The sequence below is a fragment of the Pteropus medius genome, unplaced genomic scaffold (genome assembly GCF_902729225.1).
Source record: "Pteropus medius unplaced genomic scaffold, Ma_sr-lr_union100, whole genome shotgun sequence".
NCBI classification, from domain to species: Eukaryota; Metazoa; Chordata; class Mammalia; order Chiroptera; family Pteropodidae; genus Pteropus; species Pteropus medius.
The window spans coordinates 5252641-5262479 of record NW_024345861.1 but is presented as its reverse complement, the minus strand read 5'-3'; the positions used below and the strand labels follow the sequence as shown (position 1 = coordinate 5262479).

The window sequence follows — 9839 nt, the reverse complement described above, 5'->3', positions numbered from 1 at the left end:
TGTGTGTGTGTGTGTGTGTGTGTGTTCAGTATGTATATTTCTTACTATCTACTTAAAAGTGTGGTTAATTTATTTTGTAATAATTAATGATACTAGTTACTTTTTGCTCCACTTTTCCAACAAAATACTCATTTTTTAAAAAGGTAAATGAGGAACAAAATAACCTGCTTGCCTTTAATCACAATGGGAATCCATGAAATTGGAACAATAAAACCAAAGCTAACATTACTGGAGACCTATAGTTGGCTTACTTTAATTGCAGACCAAAAACATAAGAAACAATAGTCAACCTCACAGTGCAAACCCATAAAGACATAAATGCCATCTTGCTTTATTATAGGTCAGTCCCCATATTTATGTAATCTTGAGTATAGTCTAAGAAGATCAGTTATCTGCTTTATGTGGAACCTATGTGGAGGAGACAGGAAGAAAAAGGTAAAAGAATAAGGAGTAAAATTACTGTGCAGAGAAAATTTACCTTGGTTACCAATAAGACTTGGAAGCCAAAATGCATTTCTTTATTCTTTAAGAAAATTCATAAAACCATTAGAATCTACAGACTTCAAACTCTGTATAAAATTAGTTTTTGGAAGTTTTTCCTTTTGAAAACTGAGTTAATGTTTTTCTTTAGCTCCAATCTAATGCACTCTCTAGCTACAAAATTAAGACACACTAAAATCTCTGGGACATTACAGACTTCGTGGGAGTCTGCAGTTCAAGCTATGGGGCTATCTCAGGAGGGAAATGCAAGGCTCAAGGCAAGTTAATAGTCTCAGCCAAAACTGACCCCACAAGTTGGATGTCAGAGGTTCTTTAACTCTTTTTCTAAGGGTGAAATGACTTCTGCTTTCTCCTATAGCCCACTTTGCCCCTCCACACACAGAGGCATACACTTTGCCAACACTTCCAATTGGAAAACTATCAAACAAGCATGCTGCACAATCAGATGACTGTTCTCAATGAAAATTAGAAGAATTATATAAGACCTTTTTTATGTTTACTCTTATATTTCTAAAAAGGATGTATTCTAATGAGCCTGGAGGAGAGGAAGTAGGCATGATTTGGGTTTTTACAGTGTCATTCACGACTTCCACACATATCCTTTTCCAGCACATTCGAGTTTGCTGGGCTTTTCTTTGTGTAAATTATCGCCTATTCTTTCTGCTCCTCCTTTAACTTTCAAATCCCCCTGACATAGCTGACACTTTAATTCTCAATCCCTTGGTGAGAATGAGTTATGGAGGAAGGGTCGGAGCAGGAATTGGCCTCTAAACAGTTGAACTTTGCTGAAAATTTCACCTGCCTTTACCCATGGAAGCTGTTTTATTTTTCATCTACCTTCGAAAAGGCTGGAGTGCTTTTACTCTGCATTTTGAGAGCTATTATCTCTGCTCTTCCAAAAAACCAGATTATTCAACAGGAAGCTCTGATCCAGATTATCATAGGTTTATTTGTTTTGGCTCTGAAGACAGCACATCTTTTTCCTATGTCGTATTCATTTGTAATTCAGAGGGTTCTAAAATTTTGTTCTTTCCTCCTCTGAGACCCAGAGTAGTACCTTGAACATAAGTATTGTTCCTGGAGGGAAGAGATAATAGGATTATTGTACACTTTTAAATAGTTGTTAAGCTGTTGACCCTAATTGCCTCCAGAAGGCTGTTTAAGGCAGTGCTTGTGCTTTGGGAGTTGGAAGGATGCCCTATAATGCCCTTCCATTAGCATACCTGCCACACAGGTTTTTGTCAGTTGTTTGCATATTCTGTTCTAAGAAGCCACACTCCCTAGCAAGGTGTCCCCTGGGGAGGGGGGTACAAGGAAATGTGAACTGGTGGGAATTTTGTGCCTTTCTAGTGCTTCAACCAGAGAAGACCCCCTTTATATTTTTATATACTTATTTGGAAAAAAAACAGTTTAGCTGTTTTTTTAAGTTAAAAAAAATTATCGGAATATGAAATAAAATTATAACTCATAACCTCTAGCCCCAAGGCCATTAGCCCCAAGGCCATTAGACACAGAATAAGAATATTCCTTGAGTTGAGCTGAAGAACAATGATGAACGTTTACCAAAGGAGAGTCCTCAGTAGACCGAGCAGGTCCTAGGGCAGCTGAGTTAATGTTCACCTGGGTTTTGTGTGCTAATGGTTTGGGGTGGGGGTGGTAGACTTTTTTGAATTCTAATAGAAATAGATTATGAGGAAAGGGTCCTGCTACCTATCACATTAGTTTTGCCCTTTCAATTCTTTTCTGACCACACGTATGCCTTTCTTATTTCCACATTCCCTCCATTCATGATGGGCAAGTAGTTTGATCAGGTTCTGAGACTTTCTGGAACAGCTATAAAGTGATTATGAAGGATTTTACCACAGTAAAATAATCATTAAAAAAGAATTCTCATTCCTACCAGAGTTAAGTGATGTGTTCCTGTCCTAGGGCTTATGGATCCATTCGGTCAGTGTCGATTTAGAAAAATAGTAAGAGAAATAAGTTAATTGAATTCTACTTTTTGTAAAACTTTTAATCTCATAACATTATTTAAAGACATCCAAGATATAAAAGCACTTTGATCTTATTTCCTGCTTTCAGACATCTGGGTCAGGTTGCTCCTGATGGGCTTGACTAGGGCACAGTGGGTATTGCCAGATTCAGAAAAGCAGGACAACTCTGTATCTTCTGCTGAATAATTAGACAGTTAGATGCTAAAAGTTTTATATCTGGGATTTCCTTTTTTATTTAAATGCACTATGGGAAGAGACAATTTAATGGGAAGGGATTCTCTAAATTTCATATGTAACCCTTGCCAAGGAATATAGCATCAAGCTGGATAGGTCTTCTTAAGGTGATGTGAATTAAGAATGTCCTTTCTTGCAACATATTTCCTTTGCCTCTTAGTCTCTCCAGAAGTCTGGTGTCATTTTTGGTTCCAATATATTCTATCACTTTTCTAACCCTATTAGGTTTCCTTTCCTTTCCCCTACACCTTCATCAAAGGACTAGTTAGTGCTCAGTTTGTTCGATTTCTGTGATTGTACTTATACTGAATGCACTGAGAATAGTAGGCAAGAGGAAAACTCTGGGTGTCACCAGGATGAGTCATGTCATAGTGATGCACTTTCCTAGATGGTTTCTGACCAAGAATCTGGGTGTATAAGGAAGAAAAATGCCTCTGAAGATAAATGCTGACTTTTAGGTTACCCAAGAGAGGAATATAGTTTGACCTGAACCTTTTTAATCCCTTGACTAAATTCATACTCAGATTGAAGAAGGCCAAGAGTCTCACTATAGGCCAAATCATCAAAAAATTGTTCTCCCATTGTTGATTTGGTATCTTTATTTTTATATCTGATATGTTTGGTAGTTTTCTTAACAAATAGGTATATAGTAGAAATTCTCTTATTCAACCACCAATTAACTGACTAGCCTTAACTAAGTCTCCCCATTCTCTCTATAGCACATTCTGCATGATACTGATGCAAATCTTACACTGTAACTAGCTTACTTTCCCATAGCTGAGTACCCAAGAAATAGTAGTGTTTATTCCCATTATTGTTTCTGCCAGTTTTACTTGTTATTGTATAGATATAATTTAAGTATATGTTACATGATATATTTTTATGAAAACTAAGTTGAAATATTTGGAAAGATGGGAAAATAGAGTCAGTAGAAATTTGTTCTTGAATTAAGTAAGTAAAAACAAGTGTAAAGGGCAGAGAAAATGTCTTAAATATCTAGAAAGGTTCTAGGTACTTTTAATATTTACTCTAGGGCAGTCTACGACCATGCTACTCTGAACAAGCCCAATCCCATCTGATCTCGGAAGCTAAGCAGGGTTGGGCCTGGTTAGTACTTGGATGGGAGACTACCTAGGAAGACCAGGTGCTGTAGGCGTGAAAAATAAGGGATTGTAAACTGACAAGATCCTTGTAATCTATGAGGTCAACCAAGAGTTGCCTCGCCAAATAAATAAATAAATAAATAAATAAATAAATAAATAAATAGTTAAAAAATATTTTACTCTAGGACAAAAACTTTAAACCAGGACTGACCTGTATAAATTAGGGCACATCATCACCCCATGTAAAGGAGTTATGGTTTACTAGACTAGGCATATAGAGAATGAAGAATATTTCACTTAGGGGAAACCGCATGAGTAAATATACAAAAGGGGATATGTGCTGTGCTCTGTGTGTGTGTGTGTGTGTGTATGTGTGTGTGTGTTTGTGTGTGTCTGTGCATGCATGTGAAAATGAGTCTTGGTTTGGTAGGCCACAGAATGTCAATTATTCAATTACTGAATAGTAGGAGAAAAACATGTATTTTGTTCTGTTTAAACTTTTTACTAAATTATAATTTAGATATGAAAGACACAAATCATAAGTGTAGAGCCTACACTTATTTTCACCAGTGATATAACAATTGAATCAGCACCTGAAATAAGAAACAAAACATTCCCAGTATATCAGAAGTCCCTCTCCTGATTCTGACCAGCCAATATCCCCTATGAGAAAAGCCACTATCCTGAATCCAAGCATTAGTGATTAGTCTGCCTCCTTTTTGTACTTTATGTAAATTAAATTTTGCAGAATGTAGTTTTATGTGGCCTGACTACTTTCCTCCAACATCATTTTCCTGAGATTCGTCCATGTTGTTGAATGCAGTTGTATTCATAGCATGATTACACAAAAATATATTTATCCATTATATTCTTGGTGGATGTTTGGGTTGTTTTCAGGCATTGGCTACTAAAAATGATGCCGAATGAATGAACATTTTTAAATATGTCTTTTATTTACTATAGACACATTTCTGTTAGGTATATACTTAGGGATCGTTACATGTGCTTGTAACTTCAGCTGAAATGGCAAACAGTTCTCCCCAAATGGTTCCACTAATTATCATCCCTATCAGTAGGTTTAAATGTTCTAGTTTAAATGCTTCACTTTTGCACCATTACTTGATATTTTCTTTCTTTTTTATTTAGCCTTTCTGGTGGGATATGCAATAGCATCATAGTGATTTTCATGTTCATTTTCCAGGTGATGAATGAAGTTTAGTATGTTTTCATAGATTTACTGGCCATTTGGATAGTCCCCTTTAAGAAATGCCTATTTAAATTTTTGTTCATTTTCCGATGAACATCTAAATTACTTTTTTATTGATTTGAGAAATTTTTAAGCATTTTTATTTTGAAATAATTTTGGACTTATAGAAAGTTTCTCCAAATAGTACAGAGTTATCATATAATCATCATCTAGCTTCTTCTAATATTAATATCACATAACCATAATATAATAACTAACACCAAAAAATTAACATAGACACATTATTAACCTAAAAATTCTATTAGAATTTCAGCATTTAGAGTGATGTTTTTCAAACATCACATAATGATCCATTAATGCAATGATTCTCAACTTTGACTACACATTATCATCACCTAGGAATATATATACTTACACATATATATATACAGTATTGCATATATAGTGTATATTTAATGTGTCCATCATGATTTGATATACATAGACATGGTGAAATGATTACTATAGTCAGTCTAATTAACATATCTCCTTACATAGATACCGTTGTGTGTGTGTGTGTGTATGTGTGTGTGTGTGTGTGTGTATTGAAGACACCTGAACTGTTCTCTCTTAGCAAATTGTCAGCACTCAACATGGTATTACTAACTACAGCCATCATATAGTACATTAGCTTTCTAGATTTATTCATTCTACATAACTGCAACTTTGTACACTTTCACCAACATTCCCCATTTTTCCCACTGCCTTGTCCCTGGTAACCACTATTCTACTTATCAGGTTTTTTAGATTCCACATATAAGTGAGATCGTGCAGTTTTTTTCTTCCTGTCTCTGGCTTATTTCATTTAGCATAATGTTGAAGATTTCTTTACATATTCTGATTATTATTCCTCTATCGACATGTATGTTGTGTATATAAGCCACTCTGTGGTTTGCCTTTTTACTTTCTTAATGCTTCTTTTGATGAATATAAGTTCTCAATCATAAGGTAGTTTAATTTTTTTTGGTTCCTGTTTTTAAAATCTTTGTTTATCCCAAGGTCATGAAGTTATTCTCACATTTTCTTCTTATGTTTCTTATCTTCACTTTTAAGAGCATACAGGATTTTGAGAAGATCAAAGAGGCACATACATGCAGGATGGCTTGTAGAAAGAGGTTGGAGACAGGAATACTAGCCAGGAGGCTATAATATCCACCTAGATATCAGGTATAAAATAAGCTTAGACTAGAAGAATAAGGATGGGAAGAGAAGGAGAAGTAGAAACAAGAGCTCTGTTGAAGATGTGGCAGAACTTGCCTGATAGAATGAGAGAGGAAGAGATGTGAGAAGTTACTATAACTTTGAGACTTGCTTGAATCTTGAGAGAACAAGAATATGTTTATATTGCAGGATCCAGCCTTTTTAGAAATACACTTTGTGAAATAATGTGGCCTCTGTTTTCGTAAAGATGTTGAATAAGTATTTGCCACATGCAGAGAACATAACTAGTAAGAGTATCTTTCTGTTTTAGAAAGTATAATCTTGGAGCAAGAAAGAACTGAAGAAAGTCTACTGGGGAAAACTGTAGATCTCTATCTGAAAGACATGTGAAGAGGAACCATCTAGCCATCTATTGTGATGAGTAGGTATAGGTATATTGCTGACTGGGAGCTGACACAAATGACCTCGTGAGCTCTCTAATAGCTATAGTGAGTTCTCATCTGCCTTGCAACTTGTGGCTGAGTCATGTAGGCCATTTAACATTGTTAAGTCAACATCTGTTTAATAAGGACTGGATTTGCCAAGTTTACTTTTCCAAAGTAGTTTTGGTAAATTTTGCTGAAAGTTCTTCTCCTGCTCACTCCCCTGAAATACAGACATCATGTTTGAATGGCTATGTTTTGGGATTCTTAATTGCGCAGACTTCAACATAGTAACGTCATTAGGAAAATATTTGTATAAACTTTTCAGAGAATAAAGCCTGGAGTTTAGATTTTTGTTTGGTTACTTTTCACTGTGTTCCAGCAGAAGATGTGTTTCCATGATTTCAGTAAACAATTTTCACCATCAGATTGAAATAGAGGTAAAAGCACTCCTACCCTTTGTTAGGTCAGGATGTTAGAGCAGAAGAAAAAATTCACTAATTTCAACTAGTAGCTGTGTTTTATTCAGAGAAAGCAAAGAGGCGAGTAAAGCATAAGAGATGCTGAAACTCCGATTTTTAAAAAAAATCCTAATGTCTCTTCTGATTCTCTTATTCTTGGAGGTGTTTATCTGTCTTTATTCCTGATTTGGTTTCTTTTGCAGAAGACTCTAGTTCCATAGTAGAGATTTGTCTACAGGTTCATTTATTTTCTCTATGTCATATTCTAAACCATCCCATCTGGGTTATAACCTTTTGGAGAGCCTTGCCTTATTCTCTGCCTTCCTTAAGTATCCTAGGATATCGGCTTACATTTAGAAAATACTAAATAAACAGTATTTTAGAAATCAGTTAAATGGAACGAGGAAATGTGAGATCTAGGCACTGAGTCTTTTGTGATATGGCCCAAACTTACGTAATTACTCTTAACTCTGACCATAGACTAAGCTTATCCCTTAATCACAATGGCCAAATTGCAATTCCTTGAAATTTCCTCATATACACCTATAATACGCACCTGTAAATGTATCTGAAAGTAGATAGAGATTGGCATAGAAAAAATATTTTCAATAATAATAGCTACAAATGTCCAAATTTGATTAAAAATATAAACTAAAGTACCGAGAAAGTCAATGAACCTCAAATAAAATAAGCATAGGGAAAACCACGTTTCTCACCTCAGTGATTTGACACATTTCTGTTCCTTTAGCTTGGGTGAACTTTTCTTTTCAAGGCAAAAGCCTCCAGTAGACACTTCACCAAAAAAAATATCCAAGTGGCTGATAATTATAATTAAAGTATTCTGCATTATTATTTACCAAGAAATGTAAATTAAAATCATAAGGCAGTACTACTACATCTCCATATAATGGCTAAAATTAACAAAACTAACAATATTAAGTATTAGTGAGAATGTGAAGTAAATTCCACTACATTGTTGGTGAGTAAATTGATATAACTGCTTTGAAAAAACTGCTTGGTACTATCTAAACAAAGCTAAACACACACATTCTCTAATTCAGTAGTGAATATCTACCGAAAAGAAATGAATACCTATGTCTATCAATAGACATTTACAAGAATGTTCACAAAAACTGGAAACAACTCAAATATCTATCAATAGTTGAATGGATAAACAAATTATCGTATATTCATGCAATAGAATATTGCATGGCAATGAAAACAGCAAGCTAAAACTGCACGCAACATGAAACTTTTAGACATAACATTAAATGAAAGAATACAGAGAAAAGAGTATATATTGTATGATTACATTTATGTGAATGCCAAAAACAGATAAACTCATTTCTCATGATAGAGGTCAGAATAGTAGTTGTCGTGAAGAGGGTAGAGTGTTTGACTGGGGATAGGGCATGAGGGAGTCCACTGTCTTGCTGAAAATATTCTGAATCTTGACCTGGGATATGGTACCACAGATGTTTACATAGGTACAATTGTTTTTTTGGAGCTGAACACAATATTTGTATACTTATGTAAGTTACATATCAATAAAAAATTATCAAAGAATTAAAAGAAAAATTATGTAGTAAGCATGAAACCAGATAAATACAGATTTACTAAGTAATTGTTATAAATGCCATTATAAAACAAAATCAAACATAAAAAATTAGAAATAAAATATATTGTAAGAACAATTTTATTGTAAGAATATGACTTTTTAAACTCAGTTTATATTGACATTATTTAGAAGTAGGGGTGAAAACAAAAGCTAAAAGCAAATAAATCAGTAATTTTTTATAAAAAGAGTAAAAAATATTATTTTTTAAAACTGATTTTAAGTTTAGGAAATATGAGACATAGAAAATTAAAAAATATATATACGGAAACCTCTAGTTGCCAGACTTTTGGTTTTTCTGTTAAGACACATAAAACTTTAAAAACAGCTTCTTTATTCTTAAATTCTACTAAGAAACACTGATTTTTTTTTTCAAATGTGATCTTTGAGTTTGGACCCCTCCTCTGTGATTTCTCTTCCTTAGCAGTAGACCTAAGGGTTGTGCCCATTGTTCTAGGTCCTGTCCCCGGTCTCTCTGCCTCATTGCAAATGAAATAATAAACTGGCCTGGTAGACTAAGAGAATCTGATCCTTGCTCTCCTACTGCACCCCAGTTGGCTGCATTTTACTAAAAGGGTAGAGCGAGGATTATTACCTTATTTACTGAACCTAGAGCAGGAAGGTTTTTAAAGATGTCAAAAAATTAAGTTTCTCTGGCTCAAGATTACCTCTCAGGCCTACATATATTGCTCTCTTCCATGCACAACTTGGTGTGGAGCAAGCAGCTTTTGCAGTTCTTCAGGGTATACTATGCTCTGGCCTGCTGTAATCTTGGTGGCTACAGACAGATGAAGATACTCTTAATAAAGCTCTATCTCTTTCTTGCTGTTCCTTTCTGATTTCAAATTCAGATAGATTGAACTAATGCTTGTCTCTCTAATCTACCTCCTTAGTGAACAATGTCAAGCCTCCAAAAATAGCAGCTTTGAAGGGAACATTGTTTAATCCCAAAGACATCAAAAGGACACATGAAATCTGCAACTTTGCTGCATAACAAGGATTGCTATTATAAAAGTAAATGCAAATATTTTTAAAAATTAGAAATAAAACATATAAGGATCATTTTATAGCAAGATATGGCTTTTCAACCTAGATTATGTTG

General features: G+C 34.6%; 1 pseudogene; it reads left to right on the top strand.

The window, feature by feature from the left end:
- Positions 1-3766: 3766 nt before the first annotated feature.
- LOC120612264 (uncharacterized) lies at positions 3767-3885 on the top strand (annotated as a pseudogene).
- Positions 3886-9839: the final 5954 nt, after the last annotated feature.